The sequence below is a fragment of the Sceloporus occidentalis genome, unplaced genomic scaffold, assembly GCF_023333645.1.
Source record: "Sceloporus occidentalis isolate IW3139 unplaced genomic scaffold, rSceOcc1.0.p SCAF_86, whole genome shotgun sequence".
NCBI classification, from domain to species: Eukaryota; Metazoa; Chordata; class Lepidosauria; order Squamata; family Phrynosomatidae; genus Sceloporus; species Sceloporus occidentalis.
In genome coordinates, this window is record NW_028317066.1 from 226,825 (window position 1) to 240,675 (window position 13,851).

The 13,851-nt window shown below is 44.0% G+C and overlaps 1 long non-coding RNA gene across 1 annotated transcript; it reads left to right on the forward strand.

Annotated features, from left to right (window-relative positions):
- Positions 1–2,507: 2,507 nt before the first annotated feature.
- LOC149284954 (uncharacterized) lies at positions 2,508–6,167 on the forward strand. The gene is made up of 3 exons (XR_016277791.1): positions 2,508–2,585; positions 4,710–4,877; positions 5,725–6,167. It is a non-coding gene; the product is annotated as an uncharacterized LOC149284954 (long non-coding RNA).
- The last annotated feature ends 7,684 nt before the right edge of the window (positions 6,168–13,851 follow it).

A 13,851-nucleotide genomic window follows, 5' to 3' on the forward strand; every position in this document is an offset into this window, starting at 1 on the left:
TTGCAACCTCTGGATATGATCCCTAGAGTAGGAATCCCTCTTCGTCTCATGGCTGTTTGGGGCTTTTCTCCCTCCCTCCCTCCCTCTCTGCCCCATAGAAGTCAAGGGTACTTACCTTTGCTAAGGTCTCTTCCAAGGGGCTAGGATTCAAAGACATAGGTCCAATTTGCATTACAGAAATCATGCATTTCAACACTGCTTTAACTGCCATGGCTCAATTCTATGGAGATCTGGGATCTGTAGTTTTGTGAGCTATGTCGCCTCTCTCAGGGAGCTCTAGTGTGAAAAGAGACTACAAATCCCAGAATCCCATAGCATTGAGAAATGGCAGTTAAAGCAATGTCAAACTGCATGAATTCTGCTGTGCAGATTCAACCATAAGCCATGTTATTCAAGGAATATCAGTATCCTAAGGGATCTTGTAGCACCTTTGAGACTAACAGAGTGAAAAAAGTTGTAGCATATGCTTTTGTAGACTTGCGTCTGGAGTTTTGTGGAAGAGAGTCATGGCAACCCTAGTAGCCAGAACCTTCTTTTGTCCTCCATTTTGGGAGAGGAGAGAGGGAGGCCGAATGGAGAGCTCCCTGGGAAAGAAGCTGTGTCTCTCCAGGCTGAGAGGCCAGAGACCTAGGAGCAGGGCCTCTGCAGTTGGGGAGGAGTCGCTGTCTGAAGCATTGGACCTTCTGGGACCTTCCTTTTGTGCCCATGGAATACAACGGCTTCTTCCCACCAAGAACCCAAAATAGTCCTCTCCGAAATCTCTTTCTGGGAGCATTGGTGAACTGCCCTGGGCCCTATTATGTTGCAAGAAATAAAAATACACATTTGAAATAATCCAAAGCAGCTCATGTTTAAATAATACATGCCTTAAAAGTGGCACCAGATTCTCCCCATCCCACCTGGGCTTCCCTTTCAGGTTAAAATGTGGTGGGCAAAGCATGACCCACGGCTCCATGCATCAGGGACTTCTCTGTAACCCACAGCGGTCAAAAATGTCTGGGGTCTTTTTGTGATCTTGGGATGTGAGGGGCATTTCCGCCATGTTTTGTGGGACCCCTGGGTCAATATAAGGCCATAAGATGATGTGTCTTCCGCTCGCTTCCCAGAAGCATGGCGAAAACGTCCCTCATGTTGATGTTGATGCTTATTTTAACCAATTCTATTTTATATTATTGCCTATTGTTTTATACATATTTTGTAGATTGGCAGGTTTTATTTTTATTGACTTGATCATTTGTATGTACAGCACTGTGTACATTTACAGCGCTATAGAAATAAACGATGATAATAATAATAATAGTAATAGTAATAATAAGTCACACTCTCTCAGCCTCAGAGGATGGCCATGGGAAACCCACTCTGAAGGAACCTGCCAAGAAAACCCCTTCAGAGACTCCCATAAGGTCACCATAAGACCTGGAAACAACTGGGAGGCAGACCCCAAGAACAACATTGGGAAATAGGCGCAAGCCTTGCCTTGGGAAAGTGTAATGACTGGGCTCCAGTCAATGGAGGTCTTCTTCAGGCAGAAAAGGGAGGTTTATGCAAATGCAGAGTGACATCACTGCTACGGAAGGCTCTCTTGACCAATCAGAGAGCAAGATAAAGGTTCTTCTGGAAGCTTCCATGAGAAGGAGATAAAAGGCCTGAGAGACCAAGAGACAGTTGGGGGAATTGTGTCTGTTGGAGATCGAGAGAGAGAGAGAGTTAAAGAGCGGATCTTGGAAGTTAGTCTCAGAATTGGACGCTTAGGTTTATTTATTATTTTAATAGATTGTATGAATTGAATATTATATACTTACAAATATTGTACCTGCAAGATTCTTAGTATCTTGTATGGCTTATATTTCAGTTATATTTTGTTATTTATTATAATCATCTCCTTAGAGTATGTACTACTCAGGCAGACCCAGCCATTTTGTGTTCTGGAGGCCATTTTGTGCTGCTTGTGATTGTGGGGAATAATGTTCTGGAACCTTCTCTGAGGCCTCAGTTGAACAGAGGCTTCTCTTTCTCTCCTGAGGCTCCAGAGTCAGAAGGAGGCCAGGCTCCTTGGGCCAAAAGGAAAGAAGTGTGTCCCTTTGTGCCTCTGGCCCTCCATTTCGGGAGGAAGGAAGGAAGGAAGGAAGGAAGGAAGGAAGGGGTCTGTGGGGGTCTGAGGAAGAGGAGGCAGGGGACTCAGGGCCAGTGGGGAGCCTGGGCTTTGGGGGCTGGGAGAGAGAGTTGGGAAAGAGACCCTCCCTTTGGGCCCTAGCTGGGGAGGGTCCCACCGGTCCTTGCCTCCCCCTTTGGGAAAGGAGACCCCCTCAGCCCCCTGGACTCACTCCTGACACTCATTCCTAGAATGGCTGGGACTCAGAGGAGTTTCCTAGGCATTGTCACCTTCTGCCCTCCATGGCCATTGGCGCTGATCTTTTCCCCATTGCCTTCCCTCCCTCAGCCCTTGGACTTCCTCCTCCTTCGCACTCAGAGCAACCCTTCTCTACGGCTGAGGAGACGGCCTCTGACCCAGGGAAGCTCCAGCCATAAAGGACTGAAGGAGAGGCCTTTCTGGGGCTGCAGGAATCAGGGTCTTTGTACTGAAGGTAGGCCTTTATTCCTGGAGCTGGAAGAGGACTTTTGCTTAAATGCTTCAGTCCAGGATTGTGTGGAAGGGTTGCAGCTGAGAGAGTGAGCCCATGCTTTGCAGGCATAAAGCCCCAAATTCAGTCTGTGGCAGCATTGTCTTCCCAGAAGTTTGAAGTGAGATTTCCAGACCCCAGACACACAGTGCGCCAGTGAGTCCTTTGTGTGGGGACTGTGTGTACGTGTTGTTTACTAGGGCTTTGTGAGGTATTTGTTTCACTGGGTTTATATAATGAATTTACATATGTCTTCACTTCCACAAAATGAGCATAATCCAGGATGCAATCTTCACTCATAAACCTATACATTTATAGATTTTTGTTGTATAAGTGCAACATATTCAGCAGTGTGCATATTTTTAAAAAATATACAAGGAAAAGTGAAGAAATTGTGATATTGACAATAGATCCGTTCAGAAACAATGCACACAAATGTACATGCCTCAATTTCTGTGTGGCTTTAGCAAGCAGAGGGAGGAGGTGCATACATCATGCTCCTGCTATGACTGACACACACAAACACACACATTTTGTAATTGTCAATTTTTAAACCGCTCAGATCTTTTTGGAAAGGTGGTAAATACATACATTTATTATTATTATTATTATTATTATTATTATTATTAACACAGCAGTTAAACTCATAGATTTGTCTCATTTGGAAAAATGAAATGATTATTTTCACCAGTGTCTAAATGAAAAAGGGGGCGAAATGAGGGGAGGTTGTGGATCAGATCCATAAAGTAATACAGGTCTTATTCAGCCCAGGGGCCAGAATTTCTCCACCTGGGATATAAATCATATAATCATAAAGGGCAACTAAAATGGTGAAGGGTCTGGAAACCATGCCTTATGAAGAATGGCTTAGGGAGGTGGGGATGTTTCGCCTGGAGAAGAGAAAGTTAAGAGGTGATATGATAGATCTGTTTAAATTTTTGAAGGGATGTCATATAAAGTAGGGAGCAAGCTTGTTTTCTGCTGCTCCAGAGACTAGAACCCGGAACAATGGATGCAAGCTCCAGGAAAAGAGATTCCACCTCAACATTAGGAGAAACTTCCAGACAGTAAGGGCTGTTCAACATTGAAACAGACTCCTTCCTTGGAGTGTAGTCAAATCTCCTTCCTTGGTCTTTAAGCAGAGCCTGGATAGCCATCTGTTGGGGATGCTTTGATTGAGAGTTCCTGCATGGCAGAATGGGGTTGGACTGGATGGCCCTTGGGGTCTCTTCCAACTCTACGATTCTATGATTCTATGTGGCAAGAACAGGACATTCCCAAGCCAACATGGCCAGGCAATAGTGTGGAAAATGGGCAATCTCTATGTGGGCAAAGACACTCTCAAAATTGTGACTTCTCTGCATGCAGAAGGCTGCCATGGGAATTGGGGAGGAGGGCTGGATCCCATGGAAGGGGGGCAACCAGAGAAGAGAGAGATCCTTTCCTGCCCTGCCTGACTGGGGGCCTCCCTGGGGGATGGACGGCAACTGGTTTGGCCACTGGGAGAATGAGGGGCCACCAGGCCAGACAGCCTGACCCAGCAGAACCCTCTATGCTCCAGTGTTGCTCCAGGTGGAATAGGCTACAACTGGCCATTCACTGACCCAGGTATTACCATTCAGTTGTGGAAGCCATAACGCATGACCATTCCATGCCTGGTGAGAGTGTTTGGTGTAAGGTATTGGAGATGCATCCAGCTGTGTTTCTGTAGCCAGAAGCAAAACAAAGACATTTTCTTCTGAGGGTGACTGGGGACCTTTGCAGGTTTCAGCAGATGATGCCCTCATTTCACATCTAGCTATGGGGACATAACCAGAGCCTTTTCCAATTTCCCATCCCCTGATCCCCAGCTAATCTAACAAGGTATGGAGTAACTGTTGTGTAGGGGAGCTGCTGTGAGTCTATGCAAGGTCCAAAGGGCTTTGTTTGGTGCAGAGGGAGGAAGAGATGCCCACCTCTCAATTGGCCCAAAGGAGGCATATGTCACCTGCGTATGTCACCAGCAGGATGCTTGAACTCCATCTTTGTGGCTTTGAATGCTACAAGGTTTCTTTCCAAACGAAGCCTAACCCTGGTCTCTTTTCTCAGAACTTCATCTTGGCCCCCTTGTACACTGCTTTGCGGTATCTTTTGCTGGAAGTGACCAAAGTGCAGGCCCACCAGGAACCCCCTGCCTACCTGATGGCTGACACAGAGGCCAAGCGGAGGGAGTTGAGCTCCAAGAAGAAGAGGCTGCCGAGGTGCAACAACTCTTTGGTAAATTGCCATCCTGACTATTAGTTTCATCTGGGTCACTGCTGGGCCGGCTCATGAAAGCAAGCAGAGAACAACTGTCCCAGTTTGCCAGAGGGAATCCTGCTTAATCCTCTGTCACCTTATTTTTTCAGGGGCTTTGAAAATGACCCATTTCTCTCTCCTGCTCCCACTTTCCCTCTTCTCCTTAGTTCACTTCAGTTACTGCAAAATGTGTTCCAAGTTCAAAAGACATGTGCAGCGCATCAACTCAAAAGAGGGAGAGGGGAGGAGAGAAAGGGGCAGGGTCTTGCCCTTGCCAGGAGTCAGAAGCAAAAGCAAACTGCTGTGTCCTTCCTCGCTTGTGCAATCTTCATCATTAACAACTTTGGCCATCTTGACCCCCTTCTGGTGTTGCTTGTCCATATGTGTCTTGCTTTCCCCATCTGTGAAATGCTGAGGGATATGGAAGACTCTCTCTGAACCTAAATTGGGGATGGGCCCAGTGGCCCTCAAGCCCAGAGTACTTCCCAGAACTGTTTTTGAAATTAGGAGAGTTATGGCTAAATTCACTATAATTGCTTGGTGACTAAATGTACTTTACATGTTGGGGTAATCAGTATCCCAATCAATCAATCAATAATATCTCAGAAATGGTCTAAATTATATTATTTATTATATTGTATATTATATTGAAAGGATTCAAGACAAACTGGATCTCAAAGGCTATAGCTTTTTGCTTTCTTGCAGAATTTAAAGTTTATTTCCTGGACTGATTTCTGAAGTGTTGAAATAATATTTGCGATGCACCATGTGCTTTCCTCCCCTTTTGCTTAGTCACTCTCTGGATGAGGGCTATTTTCTGTTGCAGGTGACCTTTGCGGATGTAGCAGTATATTTCACCGAGGAGGAATGGAAACTGTTGACAAAGAAGCAGAAACTTACATACAGTTCTGTGATGATGGAGAATTATGAGAATGTGGCCTTTGTGGGTAAGGAACCTGAATCCATTGCCCTTCCTGTGAAGACTGAGGGCCCTTTCATCATTCGCTGTCAGAGTGCTTTGTTTCCACTTTAGAATTAAAAAGCAACTTCCTGACAGTAAAGACTATTCGATAGTGGAACACATTCTTTCCTTGGAGTGTAGTGGCGTCTCCCTCCTTGGAGGTCTTTAAACAGAGACTGGATCACCATCTTTTGGGGATGCTTTGATTGAGAGTTCCTGCATGGCAGGGGGTTGGACTGAATGGCCCTTGTGGCCTCTTCCAACTATGATTCTATGATCAGTTATGAGTAATATCTATGAAGGGAAGAAAGGGGGACACAAAACCTGCTTTTTCTCTAATGTTTCTTTTCCATCCTGAGCTTGTTTAGCTCCATGATTGATTCAAGAGGCCCTTTGTTACCCAAAATGCTGGAGTCTGGGGAGGACACCCGCAAGCGCTATGCTTTTAGGGGAATTTGGTACTTCGCTCAATAGAACGAGATAGTTTTACTGGGGCAACAGTGACCTCTGGATCCAGCCCAGCTATAGCAGGTCCTGAATCAAACAGTACGTCAGAGGCATTTGAAATAGGTTTTTATGTTTTATTTAGCGGGAAAGCAAAATACACAGACACACATACTATATATAAGTGTTCGTGCGCACACACAAGATCTAGGTAGCAAAGGTGGGAGTGGTGAATAGATGTAAGGCTTTGTTAAAGGTATCTATTACCTATCCAGAGCTTTATTCCAATTGTTGAGGATTTGGAATGGGGAGAAGTCAGTAGTTCCTGCGACAATTGGGGTTGGTGAGTGCATTGAGGTGCTTAGCCAAGAAAACAAACAGAGTGTCTGTCTGTAACTGGAGTGACACTGAAGCACAGCAAGTTGGGCCTGATATTTATACTGAAATTGGTGCTTGGGGCAGAAACTGAGGGTTCGGAAAGGTTTATATCTCTTTAGAATATTTCCTGGGTGGGGAAAGAATGGTGTGAACACGAATTGAATGCAGTGGGTGTTTGATGCAAATACCTCAGACAAAAGGGATTACCACAATGCCTCTCAGGTCCTTGGCTCTGAATTTCGATCGCGTTCACAATCCAATGTATACTACAATCTCAGGGTGATGCTCCCAGATGCAGCTCAACAATAACATGGCAGAGTATGGAAGCAAATATCTAGATATAGGTATTGGCAATACACAGACCACTTTCCACACTTAAAAATAAGTCACAGACACAATAGAGTTCGTTCAAGTCCTTGGAGGTGATTTATCTTGAGTTACAAAATAATACAAATGAATAAATGAATAATTTATTATGGCACATGGCCAGCTTAAAAAAACAAACAAACTAAAAACAAGTATTACAAAACATCACAATAAGGAAACTGCATTCTAGCAATAAGGGTAAACATAAATTCATAAAATGAAATCCTAAATCTTGCAGGGAAAATTGTCCCAAATAACTTTGAGAAATATAGACTTAAAACAGTAGCCTGACTCTCTGTCATAATTATTTCAAGATACAATCATAGAATAACAGAGTTGGAAGAGACCTCAAGAGCCATCCAGTCCAACCTCCTGCCATGCAGGAAATCCAAATCAAAGCATCCCCGACAGATGGCCATCCAGCCTCTGTTTAAAGACCTCTAAGGAGGGAGATTCCACTACACTCCGAGGAAGGAGTGTGTTCCACTGTCGAACAGCCCTTACTGTCAGGAAGTTCTTCCTAATGGTGAGGTGGAATCTCTTTTGCTGTAGCTTCCACCCATTGCTCTGGGTCCTAGTCTCTGGAGCAGCAGAAAACAAGGTTGCTCCCTCCTCAACATCACATCCCTTCAAATATTTAAACAGGGCTATCATATCACCTCTTAACCTTCTCTTCTCTAGGCTAAACATCCCCCAGCTCCCTAAGTCATTCTTCGTAGGGCATGGCTTCCAAACCCTTCACCATTTTAATCGCTCTCCTTTGGACATGCTCCAGTTTCTCCACATCCTTTTTAAACTCCTCCTAATTTGGTGTCATCTGCAAATCTGCTAAGTATGCCCCCAATTCTGTCCTACAAGTCATTGATAAAGATGTTGAATAGCACTGCGCCCAGGACAGGACCCCACTGTAGGACCCCACTGGTCACTTTTCTCCAGGATGAAAAGGAGCCATTTTTGAGCACCCTTTGGGTTCGGCCGGTCAACCAATTACAAATCCATGTAACAGTTTCCTTGTCTAGCCCACATTTCACAAGCTTGTTTGCAAGAATGTCATGGAGAACTTTGTCAAAGGCCTTACTGAAATGAAGATATACTATATCCACAGCATTCCCTTCATCTAACAAGCTGGTAATTTTATCAAAAAAAAGAGATCAGGTTTGTCTGGCATGACTTCTTTCTCTGAAACCCATGTTGACTTTTTGTGATTATGGCATTGCTTTCTAGATGTTCACAGACTCTCTGTTTAATGATCTGCTCTATAATCTTTCCTGGTATTGATGTCAGACTAACTGGACGATATTTCATGGTTGTTTCTGCATCAGTTTCAAAAAACTTCTGCGACAAATAATCACAGCTGCACAATATCTGGCAACTTCAACATTTACCTGCTCCTAATAATGCAAATATTTGCAAGCTCTCCTCTCCAACTTTCATCAACTTCACCATCTCTTGATCACACAACTCCAATCCACATCGATTCGCATGTGAGCTGTATACTATATTGGCTGTGAGTCATCTCCTGGAGCCAAACAGCATGAAGTGACCTCTGCAATTGGTTTGCATCATGTCTTGGGCTCTGACTCTGTACTCTATGGCAGTCTCAGAGTATATGATGCCACCTGTCAATCAAAGTATTTTTGCACATTTTTAATGGAATATTGTTTCAACAGGCCTTTCACTATCTGCTTCCACTGATTCCCTCAAGGCAGTCCCCATCTAGTCTCTTCTTTGCTAGCTGCTATGAGTAAGGATACAATCGTTCCATGGATTTAGGGTATCTGCAACAGGATCATGCTTCGGTCACTCACACCAACTTTATTAATTTACTGTCAAATAGGGAAGAGTAAATGGGGGCTAAATCTGGGGGTAACACCCTCCTTTCTTAACTCTGATTTTCACTTATCTGTCATTGTCCTTCTTTACAGAAGAACTTGTGAGTCAAGAGAGAGTCCACACAGGAAAGAAGTCACATAAATGCCAGCATTGTGGGAAAGGTTTTTCTCAGAAGTCAGTCCTAATGACACATCAGAGAGTCCACACAGGAGAGAAGCCATACAAATGCCAGTATTGTGGGAAATGTTTTTCTCGGAAGTCAATCCTAGTGACACATCAGAGAGTCCACACAGGAGAGAAGCCATACAAATGCCAGCATTGTGGCAAATGTTTTTCTATGAAGTCACACCTAGTGAGACATCAAAGAGTCCACACTGGAGAGAAGCCATACAAATGCCAGCATTGTGGGAAATGTCTTTCTCAGAAGTCAGACCTAGTGACACATCAGAGAGTCCACACAGGAGAGAAGCCATACAAATGCCAGCATTGTGGGAAATGTTTTTTTTCAAAGTCAAACCTAGTGGGACATCAGAGAGTCCACACAGGAGAGAAGCCATACAAATGCCAGCATTGTGGGAAAGGTTTTTCTCAGAAGGCACACCTAGTGACACATCAGAGAGTCCACACAGAGAGTCCACAGGAGACAAGCCAAAAAAAATCCCAGGAGTGAACTAATATTATTTTTGTAAGGAAGGAATACAGAAAATATATTTTCAGAAAAAAAAGGTTTTTTTTCTTGATTTTTCAATTCAAACCAACTATGAAAACATATATAAATTAGGATGAATTAATCTCCTCCTCCCTTAAAGAGTAGAAACAAGAACCAATAAAAATGGAGATTGGGTTTTTGTTTGTCTAGCTCTGTTTTTCTTTGCTGAAAGATTATAACAGACAGGAAACTAGAAGAAATGAAAATTTAAGAAGTTTAGACACCATCTAGGAAGTATACATAGTTTAGAGATACAGAAACTAACTTGGCTTTTTTTCCATATATATATATATATAGATATATAGATATATATACTTTGTATATTGTGTAAATATGTTTAAGTGTGTACTAATGTTTTGTCTTGTATGTCTTTTTAATGAATGTTCAATTTTTTTTAAAAGAAAATATAATTTCAATCCAACAGTGAAAAGGCCCTCATGAATTTGTTTGTAAGGTTTGTCTGTCCATATGTCTGTTTATGTTTTAAAGTTATATTTTGTTAAGTTTATGTTTTAATTGCTATTAGTATAGATCATTGCTTTGGGTTATAACCTTGGCTAAGGATTATGGGTTGTGGTATAGGTTAGCTAGATAGGGGGCTGGGGTTTGTTGCAGCTGTCTAGAATAGTTATGGGAATGATAGCTTTTGCAATGTTTGGGATGTTTGCTGATTGCCGCCCCCCCCCCCCAAAAAAAAAAAAAATCTGGGTACTCATTTTAGCAACCTCAGAAGGATGCAAGCCTGAGTCAAGCTTGAACCCTTTCGAAGGTATTGAACTCACAACCTTATGGTTTTGCAGTATAGGCATTTAAACACTGCCTCACCAGGGCTCCTTCCTTTCTTCCAAAGGCCGACAGTGGAGTAAGCGGCAGCAGCAGCATGATCCTTGTGGTCCCTGCGCATGGTCAGGAGGGGCCTTTGGTGGCAAATGTGCATGCACAGTCTCAGCCCCTGAACCTGCCGCCCTCACAGCCTGCTCTGAAGGAGGGAAGTGGGGAGATCCCTCATTCCTTCAAAATTTAACTACAGGGTCTTCTGGAGGGGGGGAGTTGGGGGGTTGTAAGAAGGAAGGAAACCCTGATCTCCTCCCCCAAATAAAGTCAGGGGGATTCCTTGGGGCCCAGATACTTGGGGTTATTTTGAGAAAAGAGGGCAGGGGGGATCTTTGGAGAGAGGCATGGCCTTGGGGCCCAGGTACTTCAATAGCATTGGAAACAACATTATTCGGGGGGCGGGGGGGGCGGTGGAGTTTTCTCTGGGGGGGTGGGGCTCTGTCTGGGGAGACAGAAAACCCAAATCTAGGCCAAAGCCAAGAGGAGGGAGATGGAGGGACCCCAAAGCCCCTTCTGGGGAAACTGACACCCCTCCGGCAACCTGGGAACTAGGCTTAACGGCCCACAGTCTCTGGATTAGCCCCCCCCCCCCCACATAGATACCTTTCCCTTCAAAACAACCCTGTGGAGGAGAACCAGCAGAGAGACCCTCAGCCCCAGATAGAATCCCCCCCCCCCCCCCCCCCCGGTTCTGGGAACATGCTGAAAGGGCCTTGGACTCCTTTGAAGGGATGTATGTTGAAGGAGGAGAAGGAAGGTATGGAGTGAAAGTGCCAAGGAAAGAAAAGCATAAAGGGAGTACTGAAGTCGGGGGGGGGGGGGGACATCTGGGACCTGACTCAGGCACCTTCCCCCCCCCCCCCCCCAGAACCCATTATTAGAGCCTTCCACAGTTCACTTTGACAATTTAAATTACTATTTCACAGAGAACATCTCTCAGATAACAGCCAAATTGGATGCCGGCATTATTGCAGAGGCTATAGGTGATGTGTCCAGTGACTCCGTGAATAAGATCATACTGGGTCAATTTGAATCTGTGAGTACCAAGGATGTGGATAAGGTCCTTGGAAGTGTAAAGAAGACAACTTGCCCTCTGGACCCTTGCCCTTCATGGCTGGTCATCCAAGGAGGAGATGCACTTAGGACTCATCATAGATGCATGTCTTAGGGAGGTCTATTTTCCATCTTGCTTAAAAGAAGCAGCGTTATGGCCGTTTATGGAAAAGCCCTCCCTAGATCCCTTGGACATGAACAATTACAGACCGGTCTCCCATCTCCCATTTCTAAACAAGGTGATTGAGAGGGCAGTTGCTCTTCAACTCCAAGCGGTCTTGGATGAAACAGATTATCTGGACCCATTTCAAACTGGCTTAAGGATGGGATACAGAGTCGAAACTGTTATGGTTGCCTTAGTAGATTATCTCCTCTTGAATATTGACAGGGAAAATGTGATCCTGCTGGTGCTTTTGGATCTCTCAGTGACTTTTGATACCATCGACCATGGCATCCAGAAAGGTCTGAGGAAATTGAGGACAGGGAGCAATGTGTTGTGGTGGTTCTAGTCCTTTCTTTCAAGCAGATTCCAGATGGTGATGCTTGGGGACAGTTGTTCCTCTAAAAGGGAGCTTAAATCTGGAGTTCCTCAGGGCGGCATCCTGTCACCAATGCTGTTTAACATCTGCATGAAACCACTGGGAGAGATCATCTGGAGGCATGGAGTGGGGTATTATCAGTACACTGATCAGATACTCAACTATACCTCTTCATACGCCAGGCCTCAGTGTCAACTAAGGAAGGCATCTCCCCTCTGAATGAATGTCTTGGGGCAGTAATGTGTTGGATGAGGAAAAAGAGATGAAAACTGAGTCCAGGTAAAACAGAGGTGCTTGCTGTTGGAAGTCCTAATCTGGGTATGGAGGTTTGTCAACCGGTCCTGGATGGGATCACACTTCCCCTAAAGGATTGTGTTCGCAATTTGGGGGTGCTCCTGGATCTGTCCATCCAGATGTCAGCTCAGATAGATGCAATGGCCAGGAGTGCCTGTTATCAGCTTCAGTTGATACGCCAGCTGTGTCTCTTCCTGGAACCTGAAGGTGCTGGTAACCTCACGTCTTCACCTTTGCAATGCGGTCTACAAAGGACTGCCCTTGCTCCAAGTCCGGAAACTTCATCTAATTCAAAATATGGCAGATGGAGTGGTCACTGGAAGATCTAGAGGTGACCATATTAAAACTATTCTAAAGTCTCTTCACTGGCTGCCTGTTTATTTCCGGGCAAAGTACAAGATCTTAGTAAAGGCAAAGTACAAGGTCTAACCTGTAAAGCCCTTCATGGCTTCGGTCCAGCTTATTTACGGGATCGCCTTCTCCCATATAATCCGCCCCACACATTGAGGTCCTCTGGTAAAAGCTTACTATTAAAAACTAGCAAAGACAGCATCAAAGAGGGCTCTAATAGTTTGACAGGACAGAATCTAGATAGACCCTTCCAACAAAAAGTATGTCACACTTCCACTTTCTCTCCTTTCTGGATATGCTGATGCCTCAAGGGCTGGATTATAAAGGTTAGCAAAACAAGGTACGAGGTTTGAACTGCTGTATAATTCAAAGGTCAAGGTTTCTATTTTATTTTTGATAAACTATTATTTTCATTACATTACATGTAGTATGTAGTATGTAGTATTAGTGAAGCATGTTGCATGCATTTTAGTTGAGATGAAGCAGTGAATCTTATTGTGTGCATTTTCTTTTCTTTGTTTTCTTCAATGTACGTACAGAGATATGCTTTTCCCCATCAACAAACTTTTGAATGTTTATCTTTCAATTGTACAAATGTATTAAAAATGCAAAATTAAAAAAAAAAGATAAACTATTATTTTCAAGGTGCAACTTTATAAATGGTTTCATTTTTTAATATATATATATATATAGAGAGAGAGAGAGTTATAATTTTAATGGCTTTGCGTTGTTTTGAATTTGTACTGTTTACAAGTTGTTATCCATCTTGAGTCTCTATATTGGGAGAAAGGCTGGATACAAATAACTAAATTAAATAAACTGGAGGTTCCTTGGAGATCTAAGGGTTTCTTGGTGGAGATAGCCCCTCCACCAACAGAGATGGAGACTTCAGAGACTTGATGAATCTGTCCAGAATTGCTATGGGCCAATTTTGGCACCTGAGGATACATCTCTTTTGCCAAATATAGGACTTTGATAACATGAAACTTCCAGGTCTCAGTCCAACACAATCCTGGGATTTCTTGTTTCATGAGGTACAACTCTCACTAGAAGTTAGCTCGCAAAGCTTGTTCTCACTAGAACTGCACTAGGGCTCTATACCTAGCAGCCTATTCTAAGCACCCCATTCACCAAACTACAATCTCCAGGATTATATAGGATGGAAGCACAGCTGTTAATATGGCACCAAAC